General features: G+C 38.1%; 1 protein-coding gene across 1 annotated transcript in view; it reads left to right on the top strand.

The window, feature by feature from the left end:
* The window catches only part of NCKAP5 (NCK associated protein 5), a 676,395-nt gene that overhangs the window by 377,799 nt on the left and 282,990 nt on the right, over positions 1 to 15,606 (top strand). The gene's annotated exons all lie outside the window — the stretch shown is intronic.

The following is a 15,606-nucleotide window of genomic DNA, read 5'->3' as shown; positions in this document are numbered from 1 at the left end:
ACCTGCTGCACTTATGATTTTATAATAAAAAATAACTGTTTTAATAGCTTAATTTTTCTATCTTATCAAAATTTCCACGTGTTAATAACCAGGCTTCATCCAACTTGCCAGTCAGAATATCCTGTACTTATCTGGAGTTACCTGCCTGTTCTCTGGGTCAGAGATGATACTGGCAGCCTGGGAGGGGAGGGGGGTGTTGGTCCCCTCTCTGATTTCAAAATATGTAGATAGCTATAAAATCTGGATTTCTATCTTCTCTTGAGAATTGCATGATCTCTTGACACAGGATCAACTCTGTATAGCAGGCCTGATAAGATAGAAGTGAGGCTGGATTGCTCCCCTGGCCAGCCCCTTGATTTGCTTTGCCTGCCTGGCCCCTAAAGACACTGAATATGAGACCCTGGTTGGGGAATCTGGTGTCTGGCTGCTCATCCATCATCCCAGGAATAGGCACTACCACTACTGTTCCATTATTAGCCATCCCACTATAACCTCCAAGGTCATTCCTGTCTCAAAATCAATGCTCTGATTATGTGATTTGATGAGAAAATTTGTCAGTGATAAAAGTTCTTATCTTCTTCACTGAAACCTAATCTGTACCACAGAGCACATTTCTCTGTATACCACAGAACGCATTTCTGAAACACTTTCTGTGCAGGAGGGGGATTTGGCTAACAGCTTCTGCAAAGTACCTGTTTGCATTGACAGCTGCGTACATAACTAAGAGGATTTTCTTGATTTGGGCAGCCAGTCTCACCAGACCCTCAGGGATATTTTGTTTTCTAATGGGGTTAGCTATATAACCAGAAAAATCCTTGTTAACATTTCTTTTTTGTCCAGTAGGTTTCCAAAGTCGATTATGGCTTATTTGAAGGAGGAGAACAAACAGGAATGGACATTCAGTGAGCATTTTCCGGCTGTGCTCATTGCCCCATTGTCTCTTTCTGCTCCCCGTTGAGAAGCCTGATATGTCCTGAGGGCAATTGTTAGCCTGCACCCTTAGATGGGGCAGGCACCACTCATTTCAAGGCCCTGAGAAGCTATTTATTATTGAAATCCACAAGGTAGATACTCAGTAAATATTGACTGATTCAGCCTTCTTAGTGTTAGCTCATACTACACCAGGTAGCATTTCTACTTTTAGATATGGACCATTTTTGAAGGCCCTTTTCTACAGACTGAGTGTTCGTGTTATCCCCAAATTCAGTGTTGAAACCGAATCTCTACTGTGATGGTGTTTGGAGGTGGGGCCTTTGGGGTGTAACTAGGTCATGAGCAGTGAGCCCTTGAGAATGGCATTGGTGCTGTCATAGAAAAGGCCCTAGAGAGCTCCTTGCCTCCTTCTGCCATATAGTACACAGTGGAAAGATGGCCATCTGTGAACGAGGAAGACAGTCCTCACTAGACTCCATATCTGTTGACACCTTGATATTGCTCTTTCCAGCCTCCAGAACTCTGAGAAATAAATGTTTGTTGTTTATAAGTTACCCTGTGGTATTTTGGACATAACTGGACATAACTAAGACAGCCTATAAAAGCTGAATTGGATCCACAGTTATGTCTCTATCCAGTGATAAATTCTTCCCTGAATAAACTTCTTCCTTCTCTCCACACAATTAGGATAATGATTAGTGTTACTCTTGGTCATACAGACCTGGGTTTGAATTCTTTCCCCACCACATTCTAACTGTCTGAGTCAACTTACTTTACCTCTGTAACCTTTATATGATAGTATTCAAATATGGACAATAATGCCCACTTCAGAAAGTTGTGGAAAATGAAAATGTCATAATGCATGTGACAATCTTAGCACCACAGCTGATGTAAAAATACACATCCATGTCATTACTATAGTTAATGCTACAGCTACTGATAAGGCTATTAAATGTGTATGAAATTCAGTGATGGGATGAGTTCAGCTTCCTAGGACACAGCTGGGAATATAAAAAAAAACGACTCAAAATGTTTTGTGGAAGTGAAAACAAATGGTTTGTGATTTGTATACTAAATGCACTTGCTCTGTTTTTTTTGGAGAGAACTTCACTTCTCATTCATAATTATTTTGCTTCTATTTTAGACACATTGTTAATCAGCTGGGTTATAAAGTTTCTAAGTTCATAGAAATCCAGTAAGGGAGATCTTGTATATATATAAATAACTGTTAGAAGCAAGTATGGTGTTAACAGTGTCAGACAAATAACAAATTAGAAAAAGGATAGGAAAAATATATATACTCAGCAATTGATAGTTATAATGACTGTCCTAAATGGCCGTGGAAAGGTTAAATTATGTTCAGATCATACCAATGAAACTTAAAAGTATGTGGCCCATTTTAGGAAAAAAAGTTACCAGAAGATTTTTTTAGTTTGTTTGATTTAATAGGTAGTTAATAGTTATCTGGCAAAACAAACAAACAAACAAACAAACAAACAAAAAAACCCCACAACTTATTGAGATATTTTGTTTTTGTTCTTATAGGAATAGAAATATTAGTAATTATAGTAATTTATATTATTAAATTTTCTGAGTCCATGAGAAAATATATTCTGAGGAATGTCAAATAATTCCCTCTATGAATTTTATCCTAAGATCAATAAATTTAAAATACAAGTACAGACTCAATGTAATACAATGCATATAGTATTTTATAAGCAAATATAGAACTGAAAATTTTGAATAACTAAGCAATTAAGCAACAAATAATAATGGAGTATTTTTTAAACAAATTATAATTATTATGTTTATAAATTGTACTTTAACATATAATATACATTTTTGGGAAAGACCATTTATTTAAGCAAAAACAAAAGCAAAACTGTTCTTAGAACCACAAAAATTTCAGCCTGGAAGAATTCAAAGTGTTTTAGTCCAGCCCTCCTTTTAAGATAAGAGTCCCCTCCCTGTACAAGTTCCCTATATAGCTGGCAGGGACATGAAGCAGGTTGGATACCGGATACTAGAGCCAAACTGTCTCATTGCATATTCCACTGTACCACTTACAGTCTGTGTGACCTTGAGATAGTCACGTAACTTGTCTCTCTCATTTGCTTCATCTAAGTTAAGAGGGGTAGGTGAGTGAGTGATAATGATAATAGCTACTCATAGAGATTATTATCTTGAAAATGGTATGAGTTAACACATACAAAGCACTTACAACCATGTCTAGAATATAAGTGCCAGTAAATTGTTGTGTTTAGTGCCTTATAATCTATAATCTTTTAGGAGTTGCAGTGAGTGAAATAGAAACTCAAGGGTGTTTGCAGTGTGGTTTGTGGGTATTACATACTGGGTGATGTGTGTGAACTGATGTGAGTAGAACCATCATCTCTCAATGCTTGGGGTAGTTTTGATGTCACAAGTCATTTTCATGGTTACCAGCTCAAGGGAGAAATAGACATAGGGGCTTATTGTCTCTTGAGAGGAGAGCTGCATTCACTGTTCCTGAATGTCTTGCACTCCTAAGTGCATTTAGGTCCAAGGCAGTGTGTCTCTTACCCCCATTCAATAGCACAATTCACAGCTACCTGTCGTGCTGACTGGAGTGAACTCTTATGGTAGCTACCTAATGAATTAGGCAGGAATAGAGGAGGGCAGAAGAGACAGGGTTGATAGAGGTCTGGATAGATCCTTGTTTGGTTAAACTATTTGTCAGATGAGCAGTGTATCTCAAAAGAGCACCCTGGACTGGAGTGAGGGGGACTTTGTCTATGAAAAGATTAGCATCAAAATCTTAGCAAGGGAAGTGTTGGCAGAAAGCATGTGAAGTCAGCACCAAGGATAGTTCTCTGGGAGCCTTAGGTAGCACTGGTATTCCCAAAGCTGTGTGAGCCTCCCAGACAAACCCTCGTTTGATTAAAAATGTGTGGGCCTAAACATGAAATCTAATAAGGCAAGTTTAAATGCCTTTAAAGAAAGTTGCATCTTTTTCCTCTGAAGGAGTTTTCTTTTCTTTTCTTCCTTTTTTTTTTTTTTTTTTTGGTCAAAATAGCAAAATACCCTTCAGGTTGAGAGACAGTTGTTTTTCTGAATTCTTGAACTCTTTGTCATCCTTACCTTTTTCTTTTTTTTTTTTTAATTTTTTTTTCAACGTTTTTTATTTATTTTTGGGACAGAGAGAGACAGAGCATGAACGGGGGAGGGGCAGAGAGAGAGGGAGACACAGAATCGGAAACAGGCTCCAGGCTCCGAGCCATCAGCCCAGAGCCTGACGCGGAGCTCGAACTCACGGACCGCGAGATCGTGACCTGGCTGAAGTCGGACGCTTAACCGACTGCGCCACCCAGGCGCCCCCTTACCTTTTTCTTTAATGCCTCCTCTTATTCCCAAGGCAAGGGGAGTTTATGGAAATTGATTTCACAATGACCCCTGATTGTGTTCTTTAACAGAAATTAGGACAGATGTAGTTGACTGTGGTTTTAGATGGCCATGATGAGAAAATATGCTATCATCACTGGACAGACCCCAATGACTGTCATCCCTGGAGTTCAAGAATGAACTTGGGCCTATAGTGACTCCACTGGAAATATCCCAAATAGACTGTGTTATAAAATCCTCTGTTACCTTAATTCTGGGCTGTAGTTACTCAGAAAGTCTGCATTCACTCTTCTTGGTCTTATCTTTTTTAGTCCTACTGCTTGCTAACAGATAGTGGAGTGTTGATGCCATAATTAAAAAGTGATGGGTTCTTCTTTAAAACTCACCTCTATGCACAACACTCAGCACAGTCTAGTGACAGTATATTGTACCTCTTACAGACATTTAACCACTTAGAAATTTGAAGTAATACCTTGTTTACACCTCTACATACTCTTTCTAACATATAGTATTTCACTGAATGACAGGATCTTAGTTTTCTGGTTCTGGAAACATACAAAGTATGAGTCTTTACACTCTCAAAAATCATCATTAGCCTCAAAAGGAAACAAAGGAAAATAAACATAGATCAAATAGATGATATGCTGACTTATTAATAGTTTTAAGCTATAGATAGCTAACATTTAGTTATTTTTAGAGATACAGCACTAAGAAACATTTTACTCTATGTAGGAAAATGTTTCGGATATTTGCCTGTTTTTAAGTCTTTTGGCTGCATCATACTTCCACCACAAAAGGCAGTGGGAGGAATAAGTTTGAGAAAATTGGATAGTAATAAGGATGGTAAAGTGAAGGGGGAAAACTCCTTTTCTTTGTCCCTTTCTCTAGGGGGGTAATTGGACTAATTCACCTGGTATTTTCATTCTTTGCAAAACACCTAAAAGCATAGTCAGAAATAGGCAAGTAGAAGACTTGGTTATCTTTTCAAACTCATCCTCATCTTTTCTGTGGCACATAGTCAAATGCATTATCACTCCAGGAAGATGTGCACTAGATCTCTTTGTCACAGGGTAGGTGGGGCTAGGCAAACATACTAAACAGCTGTACCTGGCAATGGGTAATGAGTTCCAAAATACAAGGAAACATATCATAAAATGTTCTCTCATAAATGAACAAAACTGTTTTAAAGCACAGTTGATGCATGAGAAGACTGAGAAAACAGGGTTTTTTGTTTTGTTTTGTCTTTTATGAGCACAAGCAAGAAAGCCACTCAGTTTTGTTACTGTATTTCTAAATAGCATATAATGATAGAATGATTATATAGTAAATCATGTTAATTACTTTCTTCCACAGCTGTTGTTTTCAATATTGGGAAATTATAATTGTTTAAAATAAGTGTGTAACTTTCTTCCACATTTTCTGTGCTAAATACAAGTAAATGAGTTTTCAACATCTCTAAAAAATGTTTTGTTTATCCTTCGTAAGAGATAAGTTAACTCTAAATTTTTAGAATTAAATAAAATGCCATAGTTTGTATTTGCTTATTAAGGTCTATTATTTTATTGCATAATGAGCACTATATTTGTAGATAGCCCTGTGATGTAAAAGTGTAACTTCCCTTTGAATTATTTTGTTTTGATACCTTATGTGGGTCCAGTGGTTAGCATCTTTGGCTTATATTCTACTGAAAAATATATAAAGAGAAAGTATGTTTTTGTATAACTTATTTCAAATTTGTGTAGTAAGTGAGGACATTCACTAATTTCTCCTTTTGTGACTTATTTTCAAGAGTCCTATGAACTTCCTATGAAATATCTTGTACTATATTTGCAAAATTAATCCCAAGTATGCATGGCAGAGCTATGGAATACTTGTACTATATCTGCAAAATTAATTCCAAATATGCATTGAAGATCTATGAAGTACAAGCAATTCTGTTTGGGTCATAGATCTTTACACTGTGTGATTAGATATCCTTCATGCTCTCATGTAGTTTACAGTCATGTCAGTGAGAAGCAATTAATACATCCATACATGTCTCAAATATAAAGAATGTACATTGAATATATCAAAGAGAGCTAGTCCTCGATATAAGACCTGCATTGGCAAGAAGTTCCTTGCTGATTATAAAGAAGATGGTAGGTTCACAACTAAACTTTATAATTAAAGGAGAAACAAAGCAACAGGGAAATAGGATGAAGAAATGTAAATAAATTACAATAGAATACATATAAAAACATATGAGAGAAAATTAACCATGTGTTTAGGAGACTCTTGCTAGTCAGAGTCAATATTGAGGGAAACTTTACAGTTTTCCTTGTTTGAATAAAGAGGATATATTTTAACACTTGGCCCTTATGCTGGTAATCTATTGCCCTGTAACAGACTACCTCAAAACTGTAGCTTAGAACCTCACACACATTCATTCCTTCACAGTTTCTGTGCGTCTGGAATCTGAGCATGGCTTAGCTGCATTCTGTGCTGCAGGGTCTTTCAAAGACTGCATTGAAGGTGTCTGCTGGGGCTGTCAGCACCTCCAGAGTCCACTGGGGATAGATTGTCTTCCAAGAGCACATGGCATTGATAGGATTCACTTTCTTTCTGCAACTTGGCCACTGGCAGTTCTCAGTTCCTTTCCACATGAACCTTTCCAACATGGCAGCTTGCTTCATAGAAGCATGCAAGCAGAGAAAGCAATACAGAGAGTTTGCCAATAAGGGGGAAGTCACAAACTTTTGTAACATAATCACAGACGTGACATCCCGTTAAACTGGCTGTATGTTGTTGGTTAGAAGCATGTCAGTAATTCCAGCCTATCCTCAAGGGAAATCGACCTCACACTCATAAATGACAGGAAGCAGAGATCATTGGGAGTCATCTCAAAAGTATGAATACCATTGCCCTTTATTGTGCTCAAGAACAGAAATTTGCATAATAGCAAATATAATTCATGGATTAAGTATCCTGTGCATGTGTGTATGTACATATACATAACACTCATATGTTTAGATATACATACATACACATATGTGTGCATATATATATATATACACACATTCATAAATAGAAATATATTAAACAAATTTTTCATCAAGGCTTTAGAAATAAACATTCTAGTATATATTCATTGTTCATTTCTGAGCTTTTCCTGCCTTCAGGCCCACTGAAACCAATTTCGTCCTGCTGTTCCCCAGATTCACTCCCTGCAAGGGAACCCAGATTTCTAGGCACCAAATATGTCCATACTTCTTTCCAATAAAATCTCTGCATCTTGTGACCTATTTCTCCTTTAAGGGTGTTACTTTCTGAAATACTACAATGCATAATGCATCAAAAATATTTGCCCTGTCATAGCTGGCTGATCTGATTTCCTTCAAAAGTAACGGAAGGCTAGTCTGAACTGTTTATTTCACAAGGACTTCCTTAAGGGAGTGTGTTGGATGGAGATTTAGTGTGTGCTCCAAGGTGGATGGGGAGGTTATTTTGGCATTTGCACCATTACCAAGAGTAGGCAGCCATTGACATTGCTCATCTGGGTGCAATTGGGATGGTTTTTTGACATCACGGCTCTACCGTTTTCCACCCTTGCATCCTTGTACCTTCTGCTCTCTCTCCTTGGAATAGCCTTCCTCCACTTCTCTGTTTGGTGAATGCCTCTCCACCTTTCATGATCCCACTCAGATTTTGCCTTTTGTTGGGAAGATACCCTGGACCCCTTGAGGCAGACTAGTTCATACATACTTGCCTTCTGCTTGACCTCTGCTTTGTGCAAAATTGCATGCAGCTCACTACATTGTATTTGAAACCAGTTATATTGTCCCTAGATTTTGTTTTTTATGGGAAGAATTCTTTTAATAAAATAAAATAAAAGTTAATAAACAAACTCATACTGACCTAGGCCCCAACTAGCTTCCCTTAAAATTCTTCTGTGGGAAGAATGCACACAAAATTCTTCTGTGGGAAGAATGCACACAACTACATACAGTCCCTTCTGGCTTTCCTTCAGCTTTACTAATTTATGTAGTTATTTCTGAGTCCTGTTGACTCCTGAAAGTGTCTCTTTTATGCATTTCTTTATTTATTTTCTGTTTCCTACTGTAATCTCCACCCACCTCATCCGCTGTCTGGACCAAGTGGCCCTCGGTCTCTAGCTGACCACCAAAGGACTCAGGGTCCACAGACATCTCTTTTGTTAAGTAATTTTCTTCTCTAAAAGACCCATTGTTTCTAATCTGCTGTGGAATCAAAGCCAAACTCTATGGCTTATCACTGAATATTCTTTACACTATGTTCCTAGCAACCTTCCTACCTTCAACTGAACAAAGATGGACCCACTCAAAGTCTTCTTTGATTGCCCCAATGTCTAAATATGTGGTAAATGGCTAATAAATATTTGAATTGAGAAATAATTTCAGTTATAATTAGGATGTAACATTTATTGAGCAGCTATTTTATGATAGGCAGATTTTACCCATGAGGAAACAGAAACACGTCACTCACCCAAGGCCACATGACTGGTCAGTGGCCGAGCCTGGAAAAGAAAGCAGGCAGTGACACCTAGCACATCTCCCTTAGCAGTGTGCAGGGTCTGACCCAGGCAGACATTTTCAACTTCACTAAAAATAAGGGTAAACCAGAAGATGTAAGTGGAGGATTTGTTTTTTATAGTCATTATCACACATTTCAGAGATGATTATGTTTTTATCTTTATTCCATTGTGATTTTACCTATAATTATCTGTGTTTTCAGACGATAAGCTTCCTTCTTTTAGGGGTTATTGGTTTAGGCAGCTTTCCCAACTTCTTGAGTATGATTAGGTACGCCCACTGCACACTGGAGTTGAGTCCAGCGTTCCTGTTACTCTGTGGGGATGACCCAGGTGCCTCCAGCTCAGTCTTGTGTGGCCTCGTTACTCTTTTCTGGGGCTGCAAAGTCAGGGAATAATCAGAGTCAAGGGCTGAGTTTTTGAAGGACTTTTTCCAGAACTTAATTAAGAAACTTTAATTAAGGTATAAAACAGTGTGAAGGGAGAAACAAAGTCACACACAGGTCAGGCCCTGGCTTTCAGAGCAGGGGAAGCTCTAGTGTCTTCTGCTTATACTGGCCTCTTGCTGCCTTGATTCTCTGCACCTTTGCTAGTGCCCTCCCCTTTTCTTTTCTGTCTCCTCTATCAAATTATCTTATATGAGAGGAGAAATAACTTTCCCTCTACCTTTCTTTAATAAAGTTATTGCAATAAAAAATTAATAAGAAAAAATGAATGGGAGTTTATTAACATGTACACCTTGTATCTACATGGGAGATATCCAGGGAAAATGAGTAACTTGAAGAGATAGCTTTAGAATTCAGGATTGAATGTCATTCCACTAGGGAAAAGGCAGGAGAGATGTCGGGGTCTTAGGGGAGGGCAAATGGTTTTTAGGAAGTGAAGGGACACTTAGAAGAATAGACAGGAGGTATGATAGTGTGACAAAATTGGTCTAGGGGTGGTGTGGACTTCTAGTCTCCTACCCTTCAATGAGAGTCCTTCTCTGGCTGATGAGATTCACACACAGGGAACTGATGGCAGTTGAGTTGCTTCTGGAAGATCTGTCTTTAGGCAGATAAGGGGAGTTCACAGAAAACCTCTTCCTAAATTTGCCACTTTTCAGGTGCCTATAGCTGAGAATAATCAATATGCCAAAGTGGTGTATTTTGGGGTGGTACACCTGAGTTCCTACACTTATATACTGCAATGGTGCATTCTCCTACCTTTTACTATCAATGAATGTTTGCTTCAGAATAATCTGGTAAACTACTCACAGTGAGTTGAAATAATAAAAATAAATGAGAGCTGCAACATATTGAGTGCCTTCTGTATAACAGGCATTCAACTATGTGATTTCCTTATATGATTTCCACTCTAAATTGCCAGTCAATGAGGTATCCCTATTTTGTACTTGATAAAAAGGAGGTTAAGCAGATTCCATAAAATTATACTGTACAGTAGAAAAGTAGAAGAAATAAGATCACACCTAAGGTTTATCGTCATTCCTATGGCTAGGCCTTTTTCCTTCATTAATGTGTTTTCCTTCCAAGAGTCTTTGCATTTTAATAGACAATAATTCAAGGTAAATAAATGAACTTTTCATGGGTGACTTTTAAAAATCAACCAGGCTAGAGGGTTGGAAGCATTTGAGGCACGCTCTACTCCTTACAATTTGCAGGCTCACTCTTTGGCATTGCATAATGCCAACCATGAGCTTGTTTCTTTTGAAAATAAAATTTCCCTTCAGTTTCTATAGATGAAGATTTGTGTTCTTCCTGACTCTGAATACCCACAGCAAAAACAAACTGGAAAAGAGCCTTGAGTCTGTCTTTCAGGGGCTGTTGCTAATTGTTCTCAATCCCAGAGCAAATGATAACACACGCCCATTGAGAACGTGAGCAAGAGGAGCACTTGTGTACAGTTTTCAATGCTTGCAATTCTTTAAAACTCTTGTCATCTTCACATCCTGTATAAGAGGTGAGGATACCGAGACACTGAGGTATTACATCTAGTAGAAGTAAAACCTTGGATTTCTGGAACCAGGGATAGTAACACTAACCATTTTGCTCTTTGGCCTCTTCCTTGTGATCCTTATGCAAATAATGTGTTGTCTCTTGAGGAAGTTAACACCTTAATAGCCAGCATGCAGACAGTCTGATGATGCTTGACTCAAAAACAAGACTAAAACAGGACAGCATGCCCACAAGACCTCAGGCTCCTTCTATGTGGTTTCCTAAGGCAACTTGATTGGTAAGCCATTGCACGAGTGGGGGTACCCTGTGCTCTCCCAGGTGACATGGGTGGGATGAAGAGTCAGATGGCCACATTCTACCTTGCCTGGGATATCATCAGGACACACACCTAGACCGCTGCAGGGAACACTGGAAGACAAGATATGAGTGATGGAATAGTGAATAGTGTTACTGACAACAACTGCTTGAGGAATTGTTGGTTGAAAAACCAGCAAGATCTGAGAGGTCAAAGAGAGAATCCTAGGAAGTTTGGACTTGAGTCAGAGGACTCAGAAAGGTTTGAAAAGACTCTCCCTTACCCTTTCTCACCTGCCATTAAGAGCTTAGATTTGCTGCTCTTTCATTTTTTACCATCTTGGATGAGCCCAAGAAATTAAATGGTAGGTGAGAAGTAGTACCCATCATAAAGCATGATTTTGATTGTAAAGCTGAAGCTTCATAGTTGTGGAGCCTCCACTGCAGTCCATGAAGCCTTTTTCAGTGTTACTGCTCCCATGTGTGGAGAAGAAGGCAGGAAGAAGGGAGAAACTTGCCCCCAAAAAAGTCCTGGAGCATAAGGATTTGTCAGTGAAATGAGTCTCTGGTCTAGTAAAATGAAGAAGATTTGAACTGTTAGAAAAGATTTTTCTTCAGAATCTGCAGGCAAGAATGCTATGGCTTTCTCTGTTCATTACTAATTGGGCACCTTCAGCTATGTTTCCATTCCAAAAAAAGGGGTGGGGGCATTACTGGGGTTTTAATAATGGTAATCGTGGCATATTTCACATTTTGAAGTTTGAATAATTCACCTGAACTTAACTGCAAAATGAAATACTGTATTTGTGCATCGCCCTCTGGTTCTACATTAGGAAAAGAAAGGTATATGACACTTCCAAATCCTCACCCTGCTTTGGTTTTAGGAATTTCCATAATGAATCTGAATACCCAGAGGTTTCCCAAAGAAGTGAAATGCCAGAAGAATACTCAAATGCCTTGAAGGTGGTGAGGATTAATTTAATGGGAAATGATTGCCTTCGGAAAACATGGGGAGGAAAAAAATAATATAAATAGGTGTTGACATCAGACATTAGCAAATGGTTTTATATAGGCAGAGCAGTATTGTCTTAGCACTTTGTTAATAAAAATTCTCCAGACATTGTTCATATTATGTTTGTCAGGAAATGATCATATAAATAAAAATAGAAGATTGGTGTGGAAAGAATATAAATATTGAACACATTTCACACTGCATATCAATCAGTTAACAATGGGGTAGTTTCCTTGCCCTTTGTCATTATTCAATGCAAATTTATGAAATGGAAAAGACATTATAAATTTGTTATGTCATTCGATTACATATTAAAAGGTGTTTTCATTTGAGTTGCAATCCATAAATATTGCATTACTGTATCTTCTAGTCTTCTGTCAAAATACATTTTCCTCGTTAGGCAAGCAGATGCCTTGTCTGTGAAGTTAATCACCTTGGATATGGTCATCAGTTCTGTTCTTTTGTCCAGATTCAGCTCTCTTTTCCTGAACCTTTCAGACACATACTTCTAAAAAATATAATAAAATCCTTTCTTATACTGAGTGTTGTTAGCAACATGTCCAGACTTGGAAAACCTCCTCTTATTATGATTCATTTTGGATAGCAATTAGACCACATTTTATTATATAGCATTAAGACTATTTAATTAAAGATTCCTAAAGACTAGTTTCTTTGTATTATATTATACTTAGACAAAGAAATGCCAAACCTCCAGGGAAGGCTGCTAAATTATTTCTTAATACAGAAGGCCTGTAAAGATTTGTTTCCATCAGATTTTTGGTGAAATGCACCATCTGTTCAGCTAAAGAGCTTCAATTACCAGAGCAGGTAGAAATAGGACCTTCTTTGTTTTCATCAGCTTTTTGTGTCCATCTGACTGTATTTCCAACTTTCCCAAATCTATTATAAATCATCAAATTTCATGTGATAGTGACTCTCTTACATCCCACATACCAAGCTCTCTTGTATATGGGCCTGGGCTTGAGGTAATTGACATCAGTCTGGTCACTGGACAGTTGCTTTGAGTTTATCTGGTTTTATTGTTTGGCATGGGGCCACTGCTTTCCTCTCATGTGGATTTTTCTAAATTCAAGAGAAAATTTTGTTCTCTTCCTTTTTCCTTTCTTTCACCTAACTCTCTTCCCCATTTCCTTTGTTTGGTCCTGTCGCTGAGCCAAACCAAACACTTACAGTGACCCAAATATTCCAGGCTCTTTTGTGCCTTTGTACACACTGTTCCCTCTTTTTGGGTATGCTTTCCTCAAGGTTTTCCATTGGCTAATCCTCCTTTACCTTTTAGGCTTCACCCAAACTGTATCAGTTTTTTTAAAATTTCTCTCTGAAGTAACTAACTCACACAGCAGTAAGTAATTGCTGGTGGCTCCCCTCTTTATATTCTGCTCTCTGAAGGTATGCAACCTGTGCCATTGTTTATGTTGACACACTCTGTGTGCCCCTGTGGAACAGTAGTAAGTTCCTTTTGAGTAGAGACTGAGTCTTTTATCTTGTTGTTTGTACTCTGCAATGTTAAGGCGTTAAGGCCCAGTAATTAATTACTGGAAGGAAGGAAGGAAGGAAGGAAGGAAGGAAGGAAGGAAGGAAAGAAGGAAGGGAAGAAGGAAGGAAGGAAGGAAGGAAGGAAGGAAGGAAGGAAGGAAAAGAAAGAAAGAAAGAAAGAAAGAAAGAAAGAAAGAAAGAAAGAAAGAGAAAGAAAGAAAGGAAGGAAGGAAGGAAGGAAGGAAGGAAGGAAGGGGGAAGGAAGGAAGGGAGGAAGGAAGGGAGGAAGGAAGAATAGAAGGAAGGGAAGAAGGAAGGGAGGAAGGAAGGAAGGATAGAAGGAAGGAAGGGAGGAAGGAAAGAAGGAAGGGAAGAAGGAAGGAAGGAAGGAAGGAAGGAAGGAAGGAAGGAAGGGAGGGAGGAAGGATAGAAGGAAGGGGGGGAAGGATAGAAGGAAGGGAGGGAGGGGGGAAGGATAGAAGGAAGGAAGAAGGAAGGGAGGAAGGAAGGAAGGATAGAAGGAAGGAAGGAAGGAAGGAAGGGAAGAAGGAAGGAAGGAAGGAAGGGAGGAAAGAAGGAAGGAAGGAAGACAAAAGGAAGGAAGACAGAAGGAAGGAAGGAAGAGAAAGAAAGAGTGAAAGAAAGAAAGAAAGAAAGAAAGAAAGAAAGAAAGAAAGAGGGAAGGAAGGAAGGAAGGAAGGAAGGAAGGAAGGAAGGAAGAGAGGAAGGAAAGAAGGAAGGGAAGAAGGAAGGAAAGAAGGAAGGAAGAGAGGAAGGACTGTGTTTGGATGGAAATAAAAGAGAGCTCCTTGCTCTTGGAGATGAAGTATATTAGACATGCTTACTGTCCTATCAGAACTTTACAATTTTATTCGGAAGTTTAAACATGTATGTGGAGTTATGGGAGGAAGCAATATATGCTAAGTCCAACATAGAAGGGAAAAAAGATAAATGGCTATAGAGAAATACAATAAACAGATCAAAGCCCCAGTAGACAAGGAATGGTTTTAAGAGGAGGTGACATTTTAATTCTTTCTTGAGTTTCATTTCTCTTCATTCTTTTTCCTAGTATCACCAGGAGGGCAAAAGAGACAAAAATCCCTCTGGAGAAAAAATAGTTAACTTTTTAATATTGTCAAAAGTAGCAACTCTAGAATAATCTTCCCTATTTCAAATTCTTCCACTGTTTAGTAGCTATGTGACTTTGGGCAAGTTACTTAGGCACTTCAAACAGCAGTTTTTTATTTCATCAAATGGTGATTAAAACTGAGTTATCATAAGAAATTAGAGAAAGAAAGAGAGAGAGAGAGAGAGAGAGAGAGAGAGAGAGAGAGAGAAATAATTTAGGTAACATTCTTACCATGATGGATGGTATATGGTAAGTGCTCAATACGTATTTGCTATTATTATTGCTGTCATTATTAAAGCCCTTTCCCATGAGATGTATCTATTTTTAAGTACATTTGTTTATTGTGCCTTACTACATAAAGCAAACCCGGTTGTGAAAGTAACTATGCAACAAAATCCTTTTAATGTATTTATTAGATTGAACCATATAAAACTCATAGACGAAAAATGGTTAAATATCAGCAGTTTCATACGGTTCAAATTAATATATATGTATTTACACATTTAGAATCTTAGTTCTTGTCTATAAAGCAGAAAGTCTTGAAATGGAAAAATTATACATGAGAAAGTTTATATTCTCATGATTCACTAATTTCAAGCAATACTCAGAATGAAACTATAGTTTGGCAAAGAGATTTGTGAGGTTCACTGGATACAACATTAACTATTGAATAGGTAAGGCTTCAAATGTGGTAAGACCTTCATGCCCAGATCTTATTTTCTAGTCTGGATCACAAACATGGTAAATGAACCGAGTCTCATGTTTTCTTGGTTTTCACAATTGTCCAAACCAGAGATTTAAGCCCAGTGTAGAGAACATAGTTCAAATAAAAGTTATGTGGCACCCATAATATGCCACA

This window comes from Panthera tigris, chromosome C1 (genome assembly GCF_018350195.1).
Source record: "Panthera tigris isolate Pti1 chromosome C1, P.tigris_Pti1_mat1.1, whole genome shotgun sequence".
In the NCBI taxonomy this organism is placed as follows: Eukaryota; Metazoa; Chordata; class Mammalia; order Carnivora; family Felidae; genus Panthera; species Panthera tigris.
Note: the sequence above shows the minus strand (reverse complement) of the source record. Positions and strands in the feature narration are given on the sequence as shown.